Consider the following 14148-nt stretch of genomic DNA (forward strand, 5'->3'; position numbering starts at 1 on the left):
CAGGAGTCTGAATCCATGTTGTTACCAACAATTTCAGTAGGAATGGGAATGTGGTCCTAAAAGAGCTAGGTGGGAAATTGAAAGGCAGACTCTCTAAAGCAGTTGTCTCAGGATTGCTCCCAGTCCCATTTGCTAGTGATAGGAGATTTGAGCAATTGGACACATGACTAGAAAGTTGGCATCGGAGGACAAGCATCAGGTTCTGGGGATTGGAAACAGTTCTGAGGAAGGGGAGATCTGTACAAGCCAGACAATTGATACCTGTGTTGAACTGGACAAATACCCTTATGTGAGCATCCGTTGGTATTGTTGGGAATGGCTTAACGTAGGCTGGCAAGGAGATTTGAACTTGAGAGTATATTCAGAGCAGGCAACAGGTGCAAAAAATTGAGTTAGTGATTTTGAAAATAAAAAGCAGAGGGTGTGAAATGTACAGCACAGGAATTTGACAGTGTTAAAAAGGTGCATTCATAAACACAAGGAGTCTATCAAATAAAGATGATGACCAAAAGGCACAAATAGTAACATCGCTATATGATATAATTGCTACAACAGAAACTTTGCTCTCGAGGGGCAAGATGGCAGTTCAACATTCTTGGATATAGAGTTTTCAGAGATCTTTACTGTCTCAAACTCAGTGTTGCCCACTCATGATAACAGCTTGTGCCCGAAACGTTGACTATCCTGCTCATCGGATGCTGCCTGACCTGCTGTGCTTTTCCAGGGCCACACTGGCCAGTATAGAAGCATAGGAAATGGGAAAAGGAGTTGGTCATTTGAGTCAACTCTCTAACACATCCAACTCAGTATCCTGTTCCTGCTTTCTCCTTTCTCCTCAGACAGACCCTTTGATCTCTCTAGTCTGAAGAACTGCATCCAACACCTTCTTGAAAAAAAAATTCAATGTTTTGGCCTCAACTGCTTTCCATGGAAGATAATTCTACAACCTCACCACTTTCTACGTGAAGAAATTGCTCATCTCATCCAACGCAGACACAATTGGCTGAAAAGCCTCTTTTTTTGTGCCATTACATTTCTATGGCTCAATTCAACTTCCTTTGTTGATTGCCCATGAAGAAAATACTCCCACGTTTTCTTTAAAACCGTACTCTGAAATTTCAAACTATGTAGCATTTGACTCTCTGTTCATCATGACAACTTTTTATTTATCCTTTCAAGGGATGCAGGTTTTGCTGGCAAGGCCAGCACATCTTGACCATCCTTGAATGTCTTTAAACGAAGTGATTTGAAATTCAGAGGACAGTTATGAATCAACCATATTAGGTTGGCATCACATGTAGGCCAGATCAGATAAAAATGACAAATTTCGTTCCCAAAAGGGACATGAGCAAACAAGACAATTTTTACAATTGATGATAGTTTCAAAGTCACATTACAAAAAAATGCTTTCATTTCCAGATTTTACTAACTGAAATTAAAATTCAACAGATACCTTAGCAGGATTTGAATCTAAGTCCTCAGAGTATTAGGCTCGGCCAATAACTAGTCCAATGACAATATTATTATTCCAACATCTTCCCTAAATATTTCTACAGCTACCAATCTTTCAATCACACCCTTTGACGCACTTCTATCCAATAAAACCCTTATTCTTCCAAGAATTTCCAGCAGTCAACTGGTTGAGGTACTTATTACCAGATCTCATTGGATTATATAAAATAATAATACGATCCTCAGAAACAAAAACAGAAATTGCTGAAAAAACAGTGGGTTTGTAGCACTTGTAGAGAGAAAGGACAGTTAATGCAAGAAGGGTTTCTGTTTTCATTTCCGATGTTCAGCATCTGACCTTTGACATTTTTGAAGACCATGGTCCTGCTTATCTCAATCAAAAATGCTTACTATTAAAATCTGGGTAATACTTTAAAACATACCTCTGAAAGGGTATCACAGTTAATAATATTTAAAATATATTAAATATGATAATATATAACAATGAGCACAATGAAAAATGTGGGATTCTTATGCTATCAACTGAAATTAATTTAAAGAAATTTTTAAAATGGCATTATCTATTTAGACTAAACCAGTCAATAATAAAGTGCAACTTAATAAATCATGTGTATTTTTATTTTGTTGAAACCTTCACTAACTCCTAGCACCATCTGTTATCATCAAAACTATATGACAAGATATGCTATATAATTAATAGGTAAACAACAATCTAATTAAAATGGACAAATACCCCATGTTCTTGCCATTTGGGAACTCTAATTACAGGCTAAATTTTAAGCTTGAATTAAATATTTAAGCTGGAAAATTAACTTTCCTTCTACAGCCTTGAATACATTAATACAAATATGTGAAGCCATTTTCAATACAAGAGTTGCATGCCAGAGAAACTTCCCTATTGCTGTGTATTGTACTATGTTAATCATACACTCAATTATTCACTAGCAACCAGATTTCTTTAGAACTCATTCAAGTAGAAGAGATTAAATTTAAGCAGTCACAGTTCCAGTCTTATGGATATTGCTTTTATTGAGGTTCAACACAAAAATTTGGCAGCACCAGAAATGAAGGAATCACATTGCAGGAAATTTCATCAAAGCATCGAGCATTCAAAATTCCAAATATTTTAAAGTAATAAATGGTGGAAATAAAACATCAAATCCAAGACAGTAAATATGTTTATCAACTCAAATTACAGTACAATACGAATAGAATTATCATCAGTATCATTTCCCCTTTGCCACTTACTGTAAACAAATACCAGTACAATTAAGGCAACTTAATTGATAAAAGATTGAAATCTTGACGACAATGAAATTTTCACTACATATCCCGCTGCTGTATTTTTTCTAATGTCAACTGTCTGTTAGTGAATAAAATGTTTAATAAATTGCAAAACTCATTATTTATTCAACTAAAACATTTGCATTAAACTTATTTTGGCAATCAATGTGTTAATTTCTTTGATAAGCTGCTTGCTTGCTTGTAAAAATCACTTATTAACCATTTCACAGATGCTTTCAGGTATTAGAGTACATTTTATTTGAGTACATTGCAAGAGCTCAAGCATTTTCGTCAGAGGTAAGCACTTCCATTTAGCTGTGAAAGCCACCTTCTCAGGAGTTAATACTCAGCTTTATGATACCTATAACACATCCATGTTTTCGTGGTTCAGAGCCCTCAGCAATAAACTGGCAGAAACTGTAAATAATGGAAACAGCACCTCTCATGATGATGATTGTTTTGGTAAGGTGAAAGTAACTACAAGTGAGTGCGCCAAACACTTCCCACTCAAAATCACTAAACAGCTTGGCTTACCATAGCTCTTGTAAAACAAATAAATGACATGGTATAGTTCACTACATCAACTGTATGATTGTTTTTACAGCATTATAATTAGAATGCAGTTTGTATTCCATTGATCATTCTTGCAACACTTGGTACAGTTGATAAAACCAATAAAATGATTTGAAAAATGAAATTATATGGCAAAAATAATGATTAAACAACTATCCTAAGTTTTAATGATTTATGTTGATCAACTGACTTGGTTCATAAATAAATAATATTAACAGTAAAAACTTGGCATATAATTCTGTCATTGTAGAGTAAAAATACCTCATCCCTCAAGCAAAGTCAACAAAGCAGATAAAATGCTCATTTATCTCGTTGTCATCTCTGGGACCTTGATATGAACTAATTGGCTGCCATATTTACCTGCAAATGGCACTGACTATATTTCAAAAGTACTGTAATTAATTCAAATTGTTGAGAATGTTAAAAGGTGCTTTACAAATAAGATGGTTTCCCCTATTGTTACAGGTCCAGTGTTTTTATATAAAAAAACTGCTGAGGTACAACTTAGTAGCACTTACACAATTGCAGAATTAGAATTTGGCCAACATAACTCCATTAAATTTAACTCTCAATTCTAAAATGAAAATACGATACTTAAATGCAAATATGAAGATGTCTATGTTAAGTAAGCCTCATTTATTTAATGAAATTTAGTAATCTGGTCATTTGACCACACAATTCTGTGAGATAAACCTACCATTTGACAAATGTAAACTACATACAAGCGTTACTTAATTCAGTGACAGAAGCGGCCACAAGACATTCTATGTATTGGAAAAAAAATCACCTATTAGACTACATTGCCACAGCAAAAAATGCACTTCCGCAACATCTGCTGTCAGTATATGGCCCAAAACTATTTTCCTCACATTGTGTGGAGATTCAGCTATGCACAAAGACTTTTATAGTCTGATTATTGGTCTCCAGGCTTAGAAAGGTAATCATCTCGTAGCATGCACAACTGATTCCAGTGCAGCAGGTACTGAAATAAGCTAAGTAGTGAAGATTTACAGAAAATTGAAAATTAAACACTTCTGCATTATGTTATAATCAAGATTGTCTGTCATTGAAAGAATGACTTTTTTTACATTTTCTTAAAGAAATCAAAGTTGTATCAGCAGGCAAAGAGCAAGTATGAAAATTGCTCTCTCGGATCTGCAAATTCTCTTTGAAAACTCACTAGGAATTTCACTGGGGGATAAAATGATAGCTTGTTTTCTCTACAAGAGTTCTTCTTGACAATCACTTTGCAAATTTCACAGGCTGCTTTTTGATTTTCAGAAGCTCCTATACCATGCTTACTAACTCCTTTATTAAGTCACAGTGACACCATCACTATGAACTTCCATGCATATGCAGAAATCTTAATAATATATATGGACTCTTAATTTGGAATCCATATCCTATACTGTTCCAAGAATGCACAATTACATACTTGTATAATTTAACTTATATGGGACCAAACTCACATCTGCAGCTCCTTTTAAAATTAGTCAGGAGTTGCTCTGCTAATTTCAAGCTTTTTTCCACTCAATAAAGTTAGCGCTAACAAACATATCAAGATACTAAAGTGTAACCTGAATTTAGCCTGTTTGAAGTAACAATTAATGTGTTCAGTTAGTTCTCTTACTGGAAAAGGATCCCCACTTCTCTTTAATACCCTTTTGTTTTTATATGCCTATTTTAGACTTCTAAATTTCCTTTTATATTAGCTGCTGGACTCATTTCATGTTCTCGCTTTGCTTTGTGTATTTTTTCTCCACTTTTCCTTTGAACTTTCTATATTCATCCCGACTCTCAAGTTTATTGCCTACCTGAGATCTGTGATAAGCACATTTTTTCTTCTTCTTCATCTTGATCTCTACCGCTTTTGTCATCCAAAGCTCTCTAGATTTGTTAGCCATACCTTTCCTTTTGTGGGAATATATTTTGAATGTACTCAAAGTATCTTCAGTTACCATTTTTTTTAAATTGACAAACTGACTACAATTATCTAAGCAAGATCCATTGCGGTTCATTTCCCCCTAGTTAATTATTCTTATCCTGAATTATTCCTTTTCCATAGAAAATCTAAACATAATGACACAATGATTACTGCCCGTTAAATGTTCCCCTCTTGACATTTGATCGAATTCGCCCATCTCATGTCCAAGAACTAGGTCCAATACTAGCTCCTATCCCAATGGACTGGGAACATACTCTCAAAAATCTTCTTGAATACATTTTAGGAACTATTGCTAATTCTGCCTTTTACACCACAACTACTATTCCAATCTATATTCAGGTATTTAAATCTCCAATTGTAGCTACACTAGAATTCCTGCACCTCTCCAATTTCCTTGTATATTTGTTTAAATGCACGAGCCCTAATTTAAACTATACTACTTTGCTCCAGTCTCAGACCACCTTACTATATCTACTTAGCTCATTGCTATCTAAAATGGAACTACTCCCTTCTTCAGAAATGTCTAGCATTCCATTTTACTTGAGAAGTATAATTACCACAACATGATGTGACTGTTGGATGTTGAAATTTCAGTAGAATATGAGTGATTACTGGAGCTCGCTGAAATGTAATTAAAGTGCTTATAATGTTACTGGCTAATTATTAATCATTTAGTGTAGATGCTTTTTCATATCAAGCATTTATTAAGGTTATTCTCAATCATCACCAAAACAGTACAAACTGTAAAAGGTCTAGCAGAGAATTTATGCATCTTAAATCTATTTCAAATCTGCAATTTTACTTAAAATTCAGATAACCAAAACAAACTGATCAAACTTTGCAGTTACACATTTAGGTATCTAATCAAAATGACTGCTGCAGAACATACACCGAAAGCAATACAACTGACTAATTCAAAATAACAAGGGAATTTTAAAAATCTATTGATATACCACCTCACAAATAATGTGCTACTTTTGAAGGCAAAAACGAATATGGAGACATATTGAACAGTAGTCTACAATTCCAAGTGCAACCCCATAACACTATAGTATGCAAGATATAGTAGCGCCTCGACATACGAACGACCCCGTTCACGAACAAATCGGTTTACGAACAGGATCGTACGTAAAATTTTGCTTCAAGGTACAAATGAAGGTACGAATGCAAAAAGCCCGTGTGCGACCATGTGGTTTCATTGTTCTGCTTTGCTATGCACGCTTTGAACGCAAAAGCTCTCTGGGCCCCACATGATCTCATTCAGTTTGCCTTTGGCGCGCACGCTGTGAACATTGTTCGTTGCTATGTCCAAGCATTCTTACGCTTTTTTTTGTTTTCTGCATTAAATTAGACCTCATTCTGGCTCCGAAGAAAGTGAAAAGTGGTAGTGATAGTGGTGTTAAGACGACTAAACGTATTACTGTGGAAACGAAGAAGGAAATAATAGCTAAACACGAGAATGGTGCTCACGTATCTGATTTCGCTAAGCAGTACGACATGGCGAAACAGATCAATTGGAATTACATTTATTCAAATGGGAAAAATTGATTCAGTTCGCAAACTTTTCGGTTCGCAAACCGGGTCCCGGAACGGATTAAGTTCGTAAGTCGCGGCGCTACTGTATATATTTTTAAAAATAACACTATTTAGCAATGCTCAGGCAAAGCTCCATTGTATATAGCTTTTTGTTCAGTTTCAGCTACAATTCATTAGGTTCTACATTGATATCCTAAATCAGTTAATGGTTAAGATTACCAACTCACGCTTACGGCAATTTAAAACTTCTTGTTACTTTCCTATAATATTGCAAAAGAGTCAAAGTTAAGTGGAAAAAGATGATTTGCCTTTCACTACTACAACAAATCCCACTGTGTTCAGCTACCTTCGAAAAGTAAGCACTCTTGGAAAGGAGGAAACATAATTGCTTGCACACAGCAAACCGCCACAAATAGCAAAGTTACAATGATCAGTTCTGTGATGTCTATGGAACGATGAACATTAGTCAGGGAACTGAGAAAATAATACTCACTGTTCTTCAGAATTCCTCATGAGAGCTTTCTCACAATGGTTTATGCCATGGTCTTGCCAACTCTGTTAAGCATCTCTTGATGTGGATCAGGAGCCCAATTCTGGCATGGCACCCTCTGCTGCAGAAGAGGATAGTGGGCTGAGAAGTGGGCACAATATATTGGCCTCTATTTTCTCTGAGCCCTTTTCTCGACTCACCAAGTTTCCAGTTTCTGCTCATGTATTCCAACTTGCCTTTCCAAAGTAAGATCATCAGCCACAGAGACTCTCTCCCAGTTGCTAATACCAATGTCTCCAATGGTCATGTCTCGCTTGTTGATGTCAGAGTCATAGAGTATATAGCATCCCTGCCAACCAGATATCCTATATAAATCTAGTCCCATTTGGCCCATATCCCTCCAAACCCTTCTTGTTCATATATCCATCCAGATGTCTTTTAAATGTTGTAATTGTACCAGCCTCCATCACTTCGTCTGGAGCTCATTTCATCCACGCACTACCCTTTACGTGAAAAGGTTGCCCCTTAGGTCCCTTTTATATCTTTCCTCTCTCATCTTAAACCTTTGCTCTCTAGTTTTAGACTCCCCAATCCCAGGGAAAAGTTCTTGCATATTTTACCCATATCCATGCTCCATATGATTTGTAAACCTCTCAGCCTCAGACACTCCAGAAAAAATAGCCCCAGCTTATTCAGCCTCTCCCTTTAGCTCATATCCTTCCTGTAGGAGGGCGACCAGAATTGCATGCAACACTCCAAAAGTGGCTGAAGTAACGTCCTGTATAGCTGCAAAATGATCTCCCAACGTCTATACTCAACGCAATGACCAAAGACAAGTGTACCAAATCCTTCTTCGCTATCCTATCTACCTGCGACTCTACTTCCAAGGAACTGTGAACCTGACTCCAAGGTCTCTTTGTTCAGCAACATGCCCCGGGATGTTATCCATTACATGGCTAGGTCCTGCTCTGATTTATCTTTCTGAAATGTAGCACCTCGCATTTATCTGAAGTAAACTCAGTTTGCCAGTCCTCAGTCTATTGGCACATCTGATCAAGATCCCACTGTACCCTGAGGCAACCTCATTCGCTATCTACTACACTTCCAAATTTAGTGTCATCGGCAAACTTTCTAGCCATATCTCTTACATTCACATCCAAATCTTTTTTATAAATGACAAGAAGCAGTGGACCCAGCACCAATCCTTATGGCACACCACTGGTCACAGGCCTCCAGTCTGAAAAGTAACCCTCCAAAATCTACCTCTGCCCTGTACCTTCAAGCCAGTCTGTATCCAAATAGCTAGTTCTCCCTGTATTCCATGTGACCTAACCTTGCTGACGTGTCTACCATGAGGAATCTTCTTGAACACCTGACTGAAGTCCATATAGATCACATCCACCACTCTGCTCTGATCAATCCTTTCTTTACTTCCTTAAAAAACTCAATCAAGTTACTGTGACATGATTTCCCACACAGAAAGCTTTGTTGACTATCCTTAATCAGTCCTTGCCTTTCCAAATCGCACAAATCCCTAGTAATAGAGGTCTGAGCACAGGGGCCAGATTATTTGGTGCAGAGGTCTGCCCTGATTTTTAGTGCTGATTACTCTCTCCCCACACCCCACCACCTCTCCACCCCCATCCCAAGATGCTGAAACCCTTTCTGAATGATCAGGCCTCTACCAAATTAACCACTGTTTGGGATCTCTGCATCTCATTTTAAATAAACCAATCTGTCAATTAGCATTAACCAGTCACAAAAAATATGACTTTTTGGTGGGTTTTGCTCATTTACATCTAATGAACCACTCATGTTCAAGCATTTTCTTGGAAAAACAAATTCAGCCTGACCATTGAAAGAATGGAAGGAAATGAGGGCATTCCTTAACTGCCAGATAAAAAGGTAGAACTTTGCTTAAACAATGTTTGGCAAGAAATGTGGGCACTAATCTTCAGAACAACATGTCCAAAGGCCTTGGAGAGGACATTGATGAGAGAAAAAATTATAATTAGAAGACAGAAAGGTTGAAGGTGTGTTGCCTCAGTCAGGGTTTCATCTCCGACTGGCTTGAAAATATATTGGAGTAGGAGGATCCAGAGTTCTCCTCCTCTCTCTACAAAGATCTCAGTAAGTCTCTCGCTCAATGCAACCTCCAGGTCACCTCCTCTGCCCTGAAGCTCTTCAACCATGCCCTGAAACAGACTCACTACCACAGCCACATCTGCTTCCTCAGTGCTTGCCGACCTATCACCTTCATTCCCACTACCATCTACCTATTGCACTCTTAGCTACCTTCTCCCCTTCCCCACCCATCTCCCATTAATCTCTCCACACTGGCGGCTCCCAGCCACACTGCTGATGAAGAGCTTTTGCCCAAAATGTCAATTTTTCTGCTCCTCGGATGCTACCTGATCTGCTGTGCTAATCTTGACTCTGATCTCCAGCATCTGCAGTCCTCACTTTCGCCTAGGGATAAGAAAGTTAGGGAAGTAAACACGTGGCTAAGGGATTGGTGCATTGGTGTGGGAAAGAGGGATTCTATTTAATGTGACATTAGCATCAGTTTTAGAACGGGGCGGTGGGGTGGAATCTGTACCGTTGCGAGAAGCGGGAAGCAGTAGGGAGTATGGAGTTGAAAAGGCAAGCAGCAGGATAGCATGTGTGCAGGTGGGTTTTAGCTCGAGGCAGACTAGGAATGAAGCAAAAAGGAAGGATAACTTCGGACATCTTGTGATTTCCAATATCTCTAATCATGATAAGTAAGTTAGCATTAAGGCACTTTACCTGAATGCTCATAGTACTCGTAACAATAGATGAATTTACAGCACAAATCATCATGAATAATTATGATATGGTAAGCATCACAGAGATGTGGTTGCAGGGGGATCAGGAAAGTGGGCAGAGGGGGTGGGGTTGCCTTATTAGTTAAGAATGAAATTAAATCTATGGCACTGAATGACATAGGGTCAGGAGATGTGGAGTCTGTGTGGGTGGAGTTGAGGAACCACAAAGGCAAAGAAAAAACCATAATGGGAGTTACGTACAGATGTCCTAACAGTAGTCAGGACCAGACGCGCAAGACGGACCAGGAAATAGAAAGGGCACGTCAGAAAGGCAAGGCCACTGTGATCACAGGGGACTTCAATATGCGGGTGGACTGGGTGAACAATGTTGCTGGTAGATCAAAAGAAAGGGAATTCATGGAATGCTTACAGGATGGCTATTTGGAACAGATTGTGATGGAGCCCACAAGGAAGTAGGCTATTCTGGACTGAGTGCTATGCAATGAGCCAGATTCTATAAAAGATCTTAAAGTAAGGGAACACTTTGAAGGCAGAGATCATAATATGGTAGAGTTCAGTCTGCAGTTTGAAAGAGAGAAGACAAAAATCAGATGTAATGGTGTTATAGTTAAATAAAGATAATTACAGGGCATGAGAAAGGAACGAACAAACATTGAAGCAGAGCCTATTAAAGACAGTACAGCAACAATGGCAGGAGTTTCTGGGTGCAATTGAGGACATAGTACAGAGGTTCATCCCAAAGAAAAGAAAGATTTTTCAGGAGGCAGAATTAGACAGCCATGGCTGACAAAGAAAGTCAGGAAATGTATCAAAGAGAGAGGCTGTAAAGTGGCCAAGAGCACTGGGAAATTAGAAGATTGGGAAGGCTACAAAAACAAACAGAGGATAACAAAGAGAGAAATAAGGAAGGAGAGGATCAAATATGAAGATAAGCGAGCCAGTAATATTAGAAATGATAGCAAAAGTTTCTTTCAATATAAAAGAAACAAATGAGAGGCAAAAGTAGACATTGGGCTGCACCAAAGTGATGCAGGAAGCTAGTGATGGGAGGTAAGGAAATAGCTGAAGAGCTTAATGAGTACTTTGCTTCAGTTTTCATATTGGAAGACATGAATAATATCCCAACAATAAAGGAGAGTCAAGGGCAGAGTTGCGTATGGTAACCATTACAAAAGAGGAAGTGCCAGAAAAGCTAAGAGGGTCTAAAAATTGATAAATCTCCTGGCCCTGATGGGCTACATCCTAGAGTTCAGAGGGAAATGGCTGAGGAAACAGCCGAGACATTGGTTGTGATCTTTTAAAAGTCACTGGAGTCAGGGAACGTCCCAGACGATTGGAAAATAGTTGTTGAAACCCCCTTGTTTGAGAAAGGATCAAGACAAAAGATAGAAAATTATAGGCCGATTAGCCAAACCTTGGTTGTTGGTAAAATTCTAGAATCCATCGTTAATGATGAGACTTCTAAACTCTTGGAAGTGCAGGGTCGGATTAGAACAAGTCAGCATGGATTTAGTAAGGGAGTTCGTGCCTGACAAACCTGTTAGAATTCTTTGAAGAGGTAACAAGTAGGTTAAACCAGGGAAACCCAGTGGATATTATCCATCTAGACTTCCAAAAGGCCTTTGATAAGGTGCCTCACGGGAGGCTGCTGAATAAGGTGAGGGCCCATGGTGCTCAAGGTGAGATACTGGCATGGATTGAGGATTGGCTGTCTGACAGAAGGCAGAGAGTTGGGATAAAAGGTTTCTTTTCAGAATGGCAGCGGGTGTCAAGTGGTGTTCCGCAGGGTTCAGCGTTGGGGCTGCAGCTGTTCACTTAAAATATTAATGATCTGGATGAAGGGACTGGGGGCATTCTGGTGAAGGTTGCTGATGATATGAAGTTAGGTGGACAGGCAGGTAGTACTGAGGTGGTGGGGAGGCTGCAGAAAGATTTAGACAGTTTATGAGAATGGTCCAGGAAATGGTTAAGCAAATTCAACGTGAGGAAATGCGAGGTCTTACACTTTGGAAATAAGAATACAGGCATGGGCTATTTTCTAAACAGTGAGGAAATTCATAAAGCCGAAGTACAATGGGATCTGGGAGTGCTAGTGCAGGTTTCCCTAAAGGTCAATCTGCAGGTTGAGTCAGTGATTAAGAAAGCAAATATAATGTTGCCATTTAGCTCAAGAGGGTTGGAATGTAAAGGCAGCTTTATAAAGCTGTAGTTAGGCCCCATTTAGAATACTGTGTCCAATTTTGGGCCCCACACCTCAGGAAGGACATACTAGCACTGAAGTGTGTCCAGCAGAGATTCATACGAATGATCCCTGGAACGGTAGGCCTAACATATGATGAACAGCTGAGCATCGTGGGATTGTGTTCATTAGAGTTTAGAAGGTCGAGGGGAGATCTAATATAAATTTACAAGATAATGCATGGCTTAGAAACTGTGGTCGCTGGAAAGCTGGTTCCATTAGGTGGAGAGATTAGGACCAGTCTTAGAATTAGAGGGAGTCAATTTAGAACAGAATTAAGGAGACATTTCTTCAGCCAGAGCGTGGTGGGCTTGTGGAATTCATTGCCATGGAGCACAGTGGAGGATGGAATGTTAAATGTTTTCAAAGCAGAGATTGATAAATTGATAAATCTCACAAGGAATTAAGGGCTCCGAGAAGAGTGCGGATAAGTGAGTTGAAATGCTCATTATCCATGATTAAATGGCACAGTGGACTCGATGGGCTGAATGGCCTTACTCCCACTCCTATGTTTTATGGTCTTACAGTTGTCCATGATTTCCAAAAGATAGTAGAAATGGCAGTAACAGACAATACTGATTAATATGGGCACCAAGAAGGCATCTAGTTGGACCAGATTACAGACCATGTTTAAATGCCTCTAATATGACAATTCTGAACTACTTGTTTGAAACCTTTCATACCACCTTCCTTCTATTTCTGTAACCATCTCCTTCTCTACAAGTCTGCAAAGGCCTCTTCTGCAATAACCGAAGACCAGACCTAAAGTTGGAAATGCTATCCTAGAGCTAAAACAGGGCAGTCAAACAGCAACCTGCCACAGTCATGCTCACCTAATCACAGGCATCAGCCAACATTCCACTCATCACAAGCACATCTCTACGTACATTCTATACCACCAGCAGAGACAGATCTACCAGTTGTGGAAATATAGTGGCATACAGTCAGAAGGAAACTGCCATGCAAGTACTCAACATGGACTCCACAGACTATCATTTTAGATCGGCCAAGGTCAAGAAATTCTCCTACTGTATACACTCGATAATATTAGATCTCATGTAACAGTCGACCCCCTATTTTTGGCTAAATAACCTGGAATTTTCCACACATCTTCTGTAAAAGTTAACCCTAGTTTTTCCACAGATAACATCAACGTTTATGAGTCTGTGTGCTGGCCACATGTCCCACTTCAGCTTTCCAGTCTGCCAGTTGTTCTGCTCCGCTCCCAGTCTTCCAGTCCACTGGCTGTTGTGTTCCACTCCGGGCTTTCATAATTACCATAATTTTTTTATTCTTCATTTGTTTAGAGATCAATTCGGCTTCTGGTAATGATACAGTATGAATTGTGACTGGTATGAATTTCAGTCCCTCAAAAGTAGTTTCAACGTTATAGTTGACCCCATAAATTTAACCTTAAAAGTAGTCAAAAAATTTGATTATTCATGTATGTACAGTAGTTACCACATAGTATCTTAAATCAATGGTCCTTCATTTAAAAACAAATTGAAAGCACAGTGTAGCAAGAATATAGAATGCACTCAGAGGGTGTTTCTAGCACCTATCACAACCAGTAGCTCAAGGATACCACCACTTAAATAGAGCAACTCATTGCTGCAGAACTTGCACTTGCAGCATGTAATGCAAAAAATCACCAGGGAACAATTTATTTGTCCATGTTTCCACTATTCTGTCACAGATGCATTAATGTTAACACTGCTTCGAATAACCATACACCATTTGTACAATCTTCGTTACAGTATGTAGTCTAAGCATTCAACCAAGTGTGTAATGGACTGAAGTC

At 38.8% G+C, this 14148-nt stretch overlaps 1 protein-coding gene across 10 annotated transcripts in view; it reads right to left on the reverse strand.

Moving 5' to 3' along the window:
- Positions 1 to 14148, reverse strand: part of tbc1d5 (TBC1 domain family, member 5) — a 511825-nt gene that overhangs the window by 373671 nt on the left and 124006 nt on the right. The window contains exon 1 of one of the 10 annotated variants that reach the window (XM_072575717.1): positions 7305 to 7419. The exons of the other annotated variants lie outside the window; for them this stretch is intronic. The gene's annotated coding sequence lies outside the window, so the exon portion shown is untranslated. Of the gene's footprint in view, positions 1 to 7304; positions 7420 to 14148 lie in introns of those variants that run through there. 10 annotated transcript variants of the gene reach the window in all.

This window comes from Chiloscyllium punctatum, chromosome 8, assembly GCF_047496795.1.
Source record: "Chiloscyllium punctatum isolate Juve2018m chromosome 8, sChiPun1.3, whole genome shotgun sequence".
Lineage (NCBI taxonomy): Eukaryota > Metazoa > Chordata > Chondrichthyes > Orectolobiformes > Hemiscylliidae > Chiloscyllium > Chiloscyllium punctatum.